Source organism: Pyxicephalus adspersus, chromosome 1, assembly GCF_032062135.1.
Source record: "Pyxicephalus adspersus chromosome 1, UCB_Pads_2.0, whole genome shotgun sequence".
NCBI lineage: Eukaryota > Metazoa > Chordata > Amphibia > Anura > Pyxicephalidae > Pyxicephalus > Pyxicephalus adspersus.
In genome coordinates, this window is record NC_092858.1 from 154,815,153 (window position 1) to 154,828,544 (window position 13,392).

Sequence of the window (13,392 nt, forward strand, 5' to 3'; positions counted from 1 at the left end):
GGCTACACTGACATTGAATGGATTTACAGTTACAGGGGGCAGAGTTACAGAGGAAACTGGCTAGAGTGACAGGTGACAGTCCTCTAGAATCTGGTTTCCCAAAAAAGGAAGTGACAAAAAGCAGTTGGCCCCTTTCCCTTTTGGGAAAAATCAGGCCAGACTCGAGGCTGCCCCCAACAATGGCAAAAGCCCTTGTTGGGAAAGAGGGCTTCAGCTACACAACTTGATTCCTGTGTTGTAGGTGTATGCAGGCAGGGAAGATAATTGAAATCTGGATACCCCCTTTAGCAAGGGGCACCCAGATCTCTCCTCCCCACCATTGGGAATGAGGACAGGGTAACCTATTCCCAGAAAAAGTTAAATAAGTCTTACAAATATAGACACCATACATCAGAAAAAAATATTTTTGTTAATACTTACTGCAACTGTAACAATGTCCTAATAGCATCCCACAACAGTTCCTGCAGCTGTCCCTGCAATGACATCTGAGGACAGCTGTCATTGGCTAAATCCTGCAAATTGACAGGTGCCTGACAGAGCTTTGTGCAACCAATCCAAGGGCAGGCAAAGACATGTATAGTAATGGTAAATTAGAACTTAAATTGGTAAAACTAAAGTTACAGCTGAGCCTCCCTTTGAAATGGGAACACACCTCCATCCAATACCTTGGTACACAAATCCATGCAAAATTGTTGCTATTTACATTTTATTCCTCTTTTAAATAATATTTGTAAAGATTTGAAAAGATGGAAATAATCTACCTTTTCCTGGTTTGGTCGTTGTAACATACGGTAATAAAATTGAATGTGATACCTAGACTGCTCTGTTTGTTACAGACCTTGCCCATCAAGTTTACAGCTCACTTATGGTTGAAATTTAGATCAGATATCCTTAAATTCATTCGGCACACAGATTCTCCCCATTTGTGCAAATAGAGCCGTGCATAGAGCTTGGTTGATAGACTGGTGAGATTATGGCCGTTTTAACCAAAAGGTAAATGTGGAGAGTTCTGTGTCTCCAGTTCTTTTGGCATCAACCATTTGGACATCAAAAAATGCCATATCTATTCTGTCCAAACGCCCTCCTAAATGTCATATAGTTGATTAGCATTTCAAAACACAATCTGTCTCTATGTTTCCCTCCCCCATATCACCAATTCTTTGACACTCTAATTTTCTTTCAAGTTATCTATTTCTGTTCTTGGATCATAGTTACATAGTTAGGTTGAAAAAAGACATAAATCCATCAAGTTCCATCACTATAGAAATAATTATACTAGAATCCAGAATATTCCAGGTAGGACCATATATGCATACTTCTCCCAGAGGAAGGCAAAAAACTGTTTACTATGAAAAAAATTATTTAATGAACTTGTGAGGCAACTGGATGTTCCCCTTGATCAACAGGTAAAAGCATACAGCTTTATAAATCTATAGAAATATGCTATCTATAAGTATAAATCTATAGAATGTGCTAAAACTATTTCCTGAGCCTATTTCATATTTTCACAGACCTTACAGTAAAGAATCCCTTCCATATGCAGAGATTACATTTCTTTTCCTCCAGACGCATAGAGTGCCCTCTTGTTCTTTGTAATGATCTCAAAGTAAATAATTGGGAAGAGAGTTCTCTATATGGACCATTTATATATTTATACAGGGTGATCATATCCCCCCTTATACGTCTCTTCTCCTTTTGTGCCCAAAACTGGACTGCATATATTCCAGATAAGGTCTGACCAATGCTTTGTACAGGGGCAGGATAATGTCTCCATCTCTGCAGTCTATTCCCCTTTTAATACAAGATATTACTTTTTTTCTATTTCTGACTGATGTATTTGCATAAATTTATGATTTATACATTTTTCTAATAGAATGCAATGCAAAAATGTGTAATGAAAACATTTAAAGGAAGCCCCTATATTTTCTTTTCTACAGATAAACCAACCAGCACGGACAAAGACATGTTAACTAAGGGCTCCAGTTTTGCTTCTTCCCATGTTATTTCCATTCCATTGTAGTCTATACACAGATTATCATTTCAGTGACAGTTTTCGGTTCTATCATTTTTCATCTTGTAACTGCCTGTGTTTTATGGGGTATTGATCAATATAATATAAACCATATTTTGGTTTCTGCAGGTCATCATACTGAACTATCATGGCTCTTTTCCTCTTTTATCACTCTGTTTTATAGATTTTGTAATAAAGCATTTTATGTATTCTTCCTTTTAATGCCATAACAAATCCACAAGGAGACAGAAACATAAACACAGTTGTATTGTTATATTGATATGTGTTGTACATAGTACTCATCCCCATAGCATGCTCTGTGGCATTTCCTTAATTGACTCTCTGTCTCCATTTTATCATGGGTTCTAATGGATCCTTTCTGACAGTTACCGATGTTTGATAATATTTTGGTGAGCAGCAAATTGCAGCCCAGGCGGTTTTACACAGATGGGTGTACAGGTGATTTAAAGGCTACTAAACCTACAGGCTCATACGGGCAGGTGTTTGTTAGCTGTTTTTCCTCTGGAAGCTGGCAAATACAGATTCAGTTTGCAGCAGCCAATTTGTGTGTTTTATATTTATTTACTTACGTGTGTTTTTGCAAGATGCCTGCATTCAAGAAAGTCCCCAAGCAAGACATAAAATTCAGTAATATATGTGTTGGCTATATAGGTGATTGCTTTTTGGCTTCTGAAGAAAGCACTGTTGGGGAGAAAAAATAATATTCCACAAACATTTTAGTTTGTAATAGGAAATAACTTTTAAAGGGTGTGTGCACCAATATACACTTTTTTTTACAATGTAGTAGTAATTAGAAGCACAGAAACTTTATGCAATTCTCCCAAATAAAAGACCTCATCAATTTTTGTACATTGTAAACATGAGTATTTTAAAGCGTAATTGATTTCTGCTTGTTAAATCATTAAAAAAAAAGTTATAGCAATATATTTTATATTTACTCTTATGGTTGCATTACTGGTGTCCAGCAGTAGTTGGAGGTCAGTAAAATGGGTAAATTGTCAGACTTCCAAATAAGGGTAAATCATTGGTACCTATGGCGCTGGTAAATCCTGTTTATTATTAATAATAATAATAATAATAATTGCTTCATAAGCAAAAAAGAATAGTGTTTGAAAACTAAAGTCTAAACTTTTTGAAAACTAAAGTAATTGGTTATTGTGGACTTTCAATACCACAACTTACCTGCCTGAATATACCGGTAAAATGTAAAAAAGCTGAGCTGAGCATGCATACCTGGCATTCCTGGCTTCCTTTGTGTTAACTGGGGATGAACAAACTCCCACACCTGCCCCGATCCTGCCAATCAAGTTGGTTGAAGAAGGTAAGTGTTGCAGATATTAGTTCTGCTTTATTGACAGGGATATGGTTTGTGAGCAAACACAAGAGAATCATTGCAGCAAAAGTAACAGAAAAACCTTGAAAATCCTGTGTACACAATACCAATCTGCAGACATCCATGGAAGAGCTAAAAACAACACTAAAATTCTCGTTTTAGCCACTATTCCTTTTTACCAAAGTCTTCCCTTCCTTAGGGTATTCAGTCCTACAGCTGTGCTCATAAGTTCATCATTTATTTAAGTGTGCACAGACAAAAAATATCATCACATTATTGTGTTTGCCATTGTCTGTGTCATTTAAACCTTTAATATGATAATTAACATGGGCCTTATCAAGAGTCCACATACCCTTGAATGTTGGGACTGAAAATATATACACAGGTTGACCCACATAAGGTCCTTTTTTGGGTCATTAGTGTGCAGACCTGTAACTTCTTTGAGCACAGGGAACTTATTGAAAATTGAGGATAAACTGAATGCAGTAATATGGCAGAAAATATCAGAGGACAACTTGCATTAATCAGTCTGGAAACTGTGCCTGGGATGCTCTTGGGTCTTTGAACATGACAATGATTCAAAACAAAAGGCTAAATCAACCCTCTGGTGACTACAAAAGAAATAGATGAAGGTGCCCGCGTATCATTGAACCACTTTTGTAAAGATTTAAAAACTTCAGTTCATGCAAAACAATCCAAGTATTTAGAGGACTTAAAGTCTTTTTTGCCAAGAAGTACAAACAACTTTACTACCTGAGAATATTAAGGTCCTTGTCTACAACTATCCCAAAAGGCTGCATGCTTCAAAGATAAAGAGAAAGATAAAAATGAAAAGACAGTGTTAACAACTAAGGGTACACAGACTTTTGAACAGGGACCATCCCATTATTTTCCTTATTGTTATGTTTTGTTTAATAGTTGTGCTATGCTGTGATACCTTATAGTTAAATTTGGATCCCATTAAAAGTAAATGAAATGTGTTTTCAACTAATCACTTGCAAGCTGCAATATATTACACTTTGTAATTTGTAGGTAATTTGCTATTTTGTAGTTGGCTTTGCAACATCTGTGTCCATGCTTATTAAACATGTCTAAAACATGTTTGCTGACATTTGCTATAAATGTATCATTACATCAGAAATGTCTTGTCTTAGCAGGTGCATGTTCTAATGCATCTCAGTAGACTTAGCTTCATGCCTGGTGTGGTTCGGTTATTAGACATTGTGATGGGCTGCATTCGCAGGTGACACTCAGTCTGTGTTCACCTACAGCAATTAATGTGACTGTTTAAGATCCACCATGAATTAACCACTTCATTTCAATCATGTCCATGAACTGAAAACCCAGCTATAAATATAAATTTTATACATCATTTTTTCCTTCAACTAGAGGGGAAAATATATATATAAAAAATGCCATCTAATTTTTAATTGGGCTTTGTTTGATTTTGCAATACACCTGCCTCATTTTTTTAGTCTATAAATCACACCACCAGTCTAATGGTGGGCGGCCCAGCTGTGTGGTTTTGAAAAGATGGTTTTAATAAATCGTCTGAGATGTGAGGAGACTCGACCTACAAATATATCATCAAACAACAAATATCATACAGACAGAAATAAAGTTACAAAAGTCAAACAATGCAAGGAATATTTACATTATTGGCCTATTTACCATGCAATGTTCTCATTCAGTGATGTAGGCATAGCATAGCCATAGAAGCACGTTTATCTGCTGTGGAGCTTAGGAATGGGAGGCTGACCCAAGCTGGGGAGCGAATTAAATATAGAAAATCAGTGCACGTTTAAAGATAGCACAGATCTAGTACTGTAACATTTGGTAGTCACAGCCTTCCCTTGCTTGCCCACTTGTTTAATTTTTTGCCTTTACAGTTTCTTCTCTTTGGAATGCAGATAATGTATACACATACACACACACAAACACACACACATATATATATATATATATATATATATATATTATATTGGTAGAATGAAATATGTGATGCCAAATGGCTTTGATGATCAAGTCACTTCTTCTCATCCTACACCACTTCATACTGTTAGGAGCATAGTGAGTAAGAAAACCAGCCTTAAGCCAATAACTGGCTTAGTATTAAGTGCTACAAAATTGCAACTGAATCCAATTTGAACAAATACTTGTAATAAAACGGGCCGTTGAGCGCTCATATTTTAAAGACATCACAATTGCTTTTTACGGGGCTTTAGTCCAATAATGAATACTGCTAAATTAAATGTAAAATGCAATTCCAAGCAGATTAGCTATTTAATTACAGTGAATCGAATTACCCATATGTCTGAAGTGCAAACTAATATACAAAACTTTCATTTTTTCAGGTTTGAGATCGAAAAACAAAAACAAAGGGATCAATATCAGAAAATCTATCAGTAAACATAATATACTTTTTTTAAAGTATAAAGTTTTTTTTTAGCTATAGATCCATAGGCTTTGAAGACAAGTCAACAGTCATAAAATACTATCCATAGAATATTATCTGGACATAGCATCGTATACTAAGGCAGATGTGATCACTATTAGGTGGACATAGGCAAACATACAGAGATGAGTATCATGAATGAACATTAGGGTAAACACCAGGGTTTCATTACCAAGGTGCACTACTGTGGCCAGGCTCTTTTTTGTTGGTGGTTGAGACATGTAGATACCTTCTGCTCTGAAAAGGCTTCTCTGTTCCTTGCAGCTATGAACTGCTTAGCTTTATTTTAGAGTTGTCTGTAAAATAAAATAAAAAAACACACTTACCCTTACTTCTGCAGAATCTATGATACCTCAACATCTGGCACCGTCGTGCATTCTTCCTTTGTCTAGATGTGGAGGAAGCATGGGTGCCATCTTCTTCCTTCTGTCTACAGAACCTGATCTCACACTGTGCAGGCTGCGGCAGACAGGGGAGGGACTTCCCCTTTTTTAAACAAAATTATTTGGGGGGAAAAAACCTATATTTTTATATAAAAGGGTTATCTAGGGTCTGAGCAGAAATTTCTGTGGTAAGTGATAATTTCTAAGCCTATGTGTTATATCAGCCTTTCACAAACCTTTTAACCCTAAGGAACCCTTGAAATAGTTTTTATGTGTCTTGGCCTCCTTAAAAGCCCCCTAAATTTGTTGCCCCTATTATAGTAGTGAGTGGATTATAACCTCTTTAGACAACTAAAAACATTGGATTGATGAAACTCGTTCTACCAAGTGGTGTTGGTCTCACAACTATGTAGGCATCATCAGATGGGAGGTCAATCATTTAAAATTCAAGGATTCATTTAGAATTTATGGGTTTTATGGAACCTTAGGGCTCCCAGACTTTGCTGGGGGTTCCTTAGGCAATAAGCAATTTGTTCCTCCCAGGCCAGACAAATGACACCAATGATCTTTTTGGCTATCTGTAAGGTTGACATTCTTCCCACAATGTAAGAGGCATTCTTCCTCCTGACTACCACACTAATATACTGTGAGCTGTGGATATAGCAATTATACAAATGTTTCCTAAAGAACTGAATTTTTTTTTGAAGGGTTCCCCCATGTAAAAAGGTTGAGAAAGGCTGGTCTAGCTAATTGTTTGGTTACTTCCCCTAACTGTTTGCTTTTCAGAGACTGCAAGAGGCTGATGTCAGGTCAAAGTAAAGTATTTATGTTTCTTGTGTTTGAAAAAATATTTTTAATAATGTATTTATGATTACAGAGTATTAACATTTCTGTATTTCATGTGTTCCTCTGCATAGATTTAAGTTAAAGGGCTTTTTGAATAGAATTTATAATAAATATTCAAGTAACGTTAAGGCCACCTACTTGGAGTCAGAACATACAATCTCCAATATGAAACAGAACTGTTTAAGATCCTATAGTGTTTCATTAGATTTTGTTATCCACATCAATATGACTATAACAACTATTAATCACATATGTACATGAGAGAGACGCTTTAAAAGTATGTACATTTTCATGGTGTGCCAACATGCGTGATCTGTTCCCCGACACAGTCATTTTATCCTCATCATTAATTTCTGTTATCCAACTCAGATTCTCCAATAGCCAGGGCAAGACTCTCCCAGTGGGCTCTGCGCTTCTTATCACAAAGAAATACCTTTTACTGCTTTTTATGATTTCCATCTCCCTGCCACAGCTGCAAGTTATTTCTTATTCATTTAGATGGAAACTTGAAAGTTAATGTTGCTGCTATTTATTTTTTTTACTCTAAATTGCTATTTCATGTTTGTCTGTATTATGCTGGGTGTAATTTTCATGTCATTGTCATTTTCAGGATTCATTACAACGAAAACCACACCTGGCTGGAGCATAAGTGAAAACTCACAGTACAATATAAATTATTTTACATACACTGTTCAGTTTTAACTCTTTCTTGGCGTGACAGAATTTACATGATTGTTGGCTTTTTACCTATGCCTGGCTAATCTGATTGATTTGTGCAAACAGAGGAGACTTCTATCACTTTTTGGTCTTTATTAACTGTGGGGTTCGTTAGCAATTCTGCGAACTATTTCAGAGCCAACAGTCATGTACTAACCTCCTAGAGGCCTTCTATGGTGTATGATAGTACTGGTAAGTCGTGTTGGTGTTCGAATTCGGGTTGTCCTTATATTCGACCCGAATGTGGCTGTTCGAATTCGGAGAGACCCGACCCGAAACACCCGGTATTCAACTTTGCAAGTTCGTGTGTAAAAAAATTGTTTTAAAAAAAAAAAGGCTTTAATGTTAAAGTAATTTATTGAGTGTGTGATTTGTGTAACTAACGTTTATTTTTTTACAGGGTATCCCACAATGACAGGATGATTCCCACGGCTGCACAGCTGTGGAAATCTTCCTGTCAGTGTGGGATCCCTGGGCACTAGAGGTTAAATGGTGACAAGTATCCCATTTGATCACCTTTAGTGCTATGTGATTGGCTGAGGAAAGGTAAACCCTGATGACAGCTCAAGCGTCATCAAGTTTTTTTCTTTCCCCAGCCAATCACAGAGCACTAAAAGTGAATGAATGAATGGGGAGACTTGTTCCCATTTAGCCTCTACTGCCCAGGGATCCTGTGGGACTCCTGTGTTCTTGGATACAGAATCTCTTTCCAAAGACACATACTATAGTTACGCTAGGGCTACAAGAGCAGTCAGGGGAGCGGAGCTGTCAACTCTGCTCCCCTGATTGCTCTTGCAGTTCTACACAGTCTCGAAAAATAACCCGAATTTTCCTCCCATTGACTTTAATGGTGTTCGAATTCGACGTTCGATCACCTGAACAAAACCACCCCTATTCGATTGTATAGCTGTCGAATCGAATAGTGAGATATTCGACCAACACTACTGGTGAGTTTAATTTTTGCCTACTTATTGTTTCCTCATTGTGTAGACTCCTATGGGTACCTCATTGACACTTACTGTAAGTTTCTGTTTTTAAGCAGAAAGTATATATATAGTATATACATATAAGCAGGGTCCTCTCCTCCTGTATTACTGTCTGTATTAGTCTGTCATTTTCAATCCCTATTTAATGTACAGCGCTGCGTAATATGTTGGCGCTATATAAATCCTGTTTATTAATAATAATAATAATAATAATAATAATAATATACATAGACATGAATGGTAGCATGTGCACAAATTATTTACATACATTTAAAGACTGTAAAAAAAGTTCTCTCTTTGTAGAGGAAACAACACATTTAATGAAGTTAGGTGAAAATGCACTATAATTGATTTTAAAATATATTTAAATACGTGTGGGGTTTGAAGTGCAGCCATGCAAATAAGACAAAGCTGGTAGCTGAAACCCCTGAAGCCTTTTTTTATCATGTAGGATGTAGGGAATAAGGGAGTAGAGTGAAAGGTGCATGTAATTCAGATGGCAGGGATAGAGAATAGTTCTTTATTTCACTTTGAATATCTGAACATCTGTGTGGATATCTAGTATGTATTATTAGGAACAGCATCAAGGGAACTCTATGGCTGCCATTGGCTAGTTACTTTTTTAATTTAGAATACTCATTTTGACTTGCACCGCACACCATATTTAAAATACACTAACAAACTGGTACTAGATGTAGAACCTGAATCCAGGTGTGCTCATATGTGAAATAAATCTTTGCACCATTACACAAAATATCAAAATTCCCTAAACTCAATGGGCCTGATGTATTAAAGCTCTCCAAGGCTGGAGAGGATACACTTTCATCAGTGAAGCTGTGTGATCCAGCAGACCTGGAATGGATTTCCTCAAAGTTTTTTGCTATTTTTTAGCAAATAGGTTTAATCCTGGACCAGATCCTTTCCAGTTTTGCTGAATCACTCAGCTTTACTGGTGAAAGTGTATCCTCTCCAGCCTTGGAGAGCTTTCCTAAATCAGGCCCAATAGGATTAGAAATAACAGCCCTTTTAATAGTTACATTTGAAATAGTTAAAACAAGGCCACTGTATTAAGATAAAATGTGTTAATTAAAATTAACTAATTGTACAGATCCTGCAACGTAACTAACTCCCATAAGTACAAAGTAACTCCTGATCATCCAAAGCAAAACCTTTCTAATAGTTAATTGACTATGCTAGGTAAATGTGGTCAGAAAGGTAGAGTAATGATCAGCATCGGAGGGTTTTTATACCTCCTGAATGGGTCATGTTTTCAATGTCGAGCCATGTTGCTCTATAAGGTAAACCTGTTACATTTCTCATCAAACAAAAAGAGGAAAATGGACCATTTACAATTACTACTTGTTCTTTAATTTGTCAAAAGCTTGCAGCAGCTAATTATTGTTAGTTTGACCCTCTAGAAAAAAGATACCAAATCCAATGTGGAGGTCTCAGCTACCTACATATTGTATAACTTCACAGGCATTCACTGACAAACCAAAGGCACCAATGAGCATCTGATGGTATCTAGTCTACTATTGAAAGATTAGTCTGGTTTGTTTGGTAAAAAAAATTGTGAAATATAGACACAATTCTGACAGCAGGCTGCAGGGCACTAAGGATTCCCAATAGCTTTGCAAGCAAGACAATTACCCTAATTAAACCTAGTACTAGGCTCTTACATTGTTCTATATAGCAAAGCTCAGAGAATGATAAGGAGAAGCAACACAATAAGACAATCAGATCTGCTAGCAAAGAAGATAACATCCTTTGGAGGAAAAAGAATGTCTGCTGTAAATAAATGTAATATTAGCCCCTTTCACACCTTTTATCCGAAATAAAAATTAGTGCAAGTCTTGTTTAAATCATTTTCTCATAATACCAAAGCATTACAGCCCAGAAAAAAATATTTTGGTCGTAAGATCTGGACAAAATAGTTAAAGTCCATGTAATCATTTTTTATGTTTTGCTCTGCTGAAGAGCCTTGCAATTTTGTCTAATTAGTTCAATAGAGACTAATTATGTTTCTTCATGCTTGTGTGCAACTACAGGTTAATTGCTAGTTTTTAATGTTAAGTGTCCAGTAAATTAGTTTTTTCCATGCAGTTATGCTGGAGGTGGCACAACTAAAAGAGGCCCATGCCAAAAGCAAACATTCAGCATTTTACATAATAAATATGTACTGTTATATACTAAAGTGTACCTGTGCTGATGTTTTTCCCAGTACATCAAAACTTAGAAAGATGCATATAGTTTCCTTCAAAAAAGCTTCAGTCTTGGTCATGTTTCATGGGCATTATTAAAACTCATGTGAAGATGTTTTGCATTTGCTAACCTAAAAGAATCAAGTGTTCTTCTTGTAAGTAAAAGTCCTTCCTAAAGCCGACCCATACTATACTATCTATGTGCTTACCCTTCCTGAACTCCCAATTTGTATCGGGTTATCCAAGATTCCTATGTTTGTTCTGACTTTAGTGAGTTGCATTCTCCACTTTTAAAATCCTGCTCGTCACATGAGAAAGTGGGAACAGTTTTTGTTTCCTGGTGATCAGGCTTTCAAAATAAGAAGTCTGAGTATCACTTTACGAATATGGCATATGGCACTGATTGCTGGTAAATATTAAAATGTGTCCATTATTCAGAAATGCCGTTCATTCATAAAGTTGCTTTCATGTCAGTTGTTTGCTACTTTTATAAATGAATACATTTCAGTTATGCTCTTTTTAGTAAAATTAATGGCAGTTTTTTTGAGTGATCTTACAAATTGCCCTAGTGTGCACCATGCTAAGTGCTCTTCCCCAAGGTCTCATGTAAACATACCCGGGTCTGGCAATTTGCAGATCAAGCACAGGGCACTACGTTTCGAGGAGGCAAAGGAAGTCTTCTGTGTTCCTCAACATTTCTCAGGGACCTGGACAAGGTTTGCAGGAAGGAATAGCTAACTGATTTTCCCCTCCTACTTATTATAGGGTGACTGTGTTTCTTTGGCCAATACCCTCCCAGGCATGTCACAAAAACTTCTGGATAATGCACCTGCCTGATAACCCAAATGTGCATGATAAGATTCCTTGAGCTCCATCTCTGGATGGCCTGCAATGGTCAAAACTAACATAGCACCTTCATTGCATCTCTGATCTTTTAAGACATAATTGTCTATTCTAAGCTTTTGAAGCATTAATATTATCCAGTATTTATTTAGCGCCAACATATTATGCCTGGCTTTAAAAAGTCCATAGTCATGTCACTAGCTGTCCCTCAAAGAGCTCACAATCTAATATCCTAATCTAATAGTCATATGTCTTTAATACTGTCTAAGGTCAATTTTGGGGGAAAGCCAAATAACCTAATTGCATGTTTTTGGAATGTGGGAGGAAACAGATGTACCCAAAGGAGAACCTGCAAACTCCATGCAGATAGTGTCCTGGCTGAGATTGGAACTTGGACCTAGCACTGCAAATACCAGAGTGCTAACCTCTGAGCCACCATGCTGCCCCAAGCATAGAGTAATTTAATCAGTTACAGTCAAAATGTAATTTAAAGACTTTTTTCTTTGAAAAGCGCAAAAATTGATCTATAAAATAGTTTTATTAAATCCATGAGTGAGAAGTCCTGGCTGAAGATCTCCTTGTGATAAAGAGGTTCTAATGTAAGTTTTTGAAAGCTGTGTCTTCCTTACTCCTTACTACAGCTTTACAAAGCTTTCTCATCAGTCTTCCCTTCTTCCCCCATGACACCCCTTGAAGATTGTAGTTTTAGAGGTTTCAGGTTCCTCTACTAATATTAGCAATTTCCTGTTGATCTGACAAGTTACCCTTCTATAAAACCCTTCTATAAATGCAAAGTGCTAACTTCTCAACTCAAGATCCTATGTGACAGTACTCATGCAGAAATCAGAGAGACCTCAGGTTCAGGGCTTTCAGGGTTCTCTAACAGCTAACCTAATAGCACTCTTAGCACTCTGGCCTTTGCAGCGCTAGGTCCCAGGTTCGATCCCCAGCCAGGACATTATGTGCATGGAGTTTGCAGGTTCTCTGCGTGGGTTTCCTCCGGGTGCTCCAGTTTCCTCCCACATCCCAAAAACATGCAGTTAGGTTAATTGGCTTCTCCCTAACAATTGCTGAGACCACATATGACTATGGTAGGGACATTAGATTGTGAGCTCCTTTGAGGGACAGTTAGTGACACGACTATGGACTTTGTACAGCGCTGCGTAATATGATGGCGCTGTATAATGATATTTAAAGTGAAACTAAAAATAAAAGAGACTGATTTACTTTTAATCCCTCAGATTACTCAATCGTACGCCATCCTCCTATCTGTCTTCATCCTGGCACAGAGGAAGCACTGGGCGCTGCCATCTTTTTCTGTCTCCTCCTTTTTCTGACTCTGTTACATGCAAGAACCATGTGCAAGAATAACATTTTTTCCCCCCACAATATATACAAATGTCCCGTGCGGTCAGGAGCCTCCTAAGATGCACAATGTAGGTATCCATGGAGGCTCTGCACTCCCATTCTGAAGGGGAAGAGCTTTACCCCTTTTTTGTCTACCTTTTTATGTAAAATAAAAATGTTGGTGATCAGAGTTTCTGATGAAATTTGAGTCCCAGAGGTAATTTGGTAAGGAAAGGGTGTGTATCACCT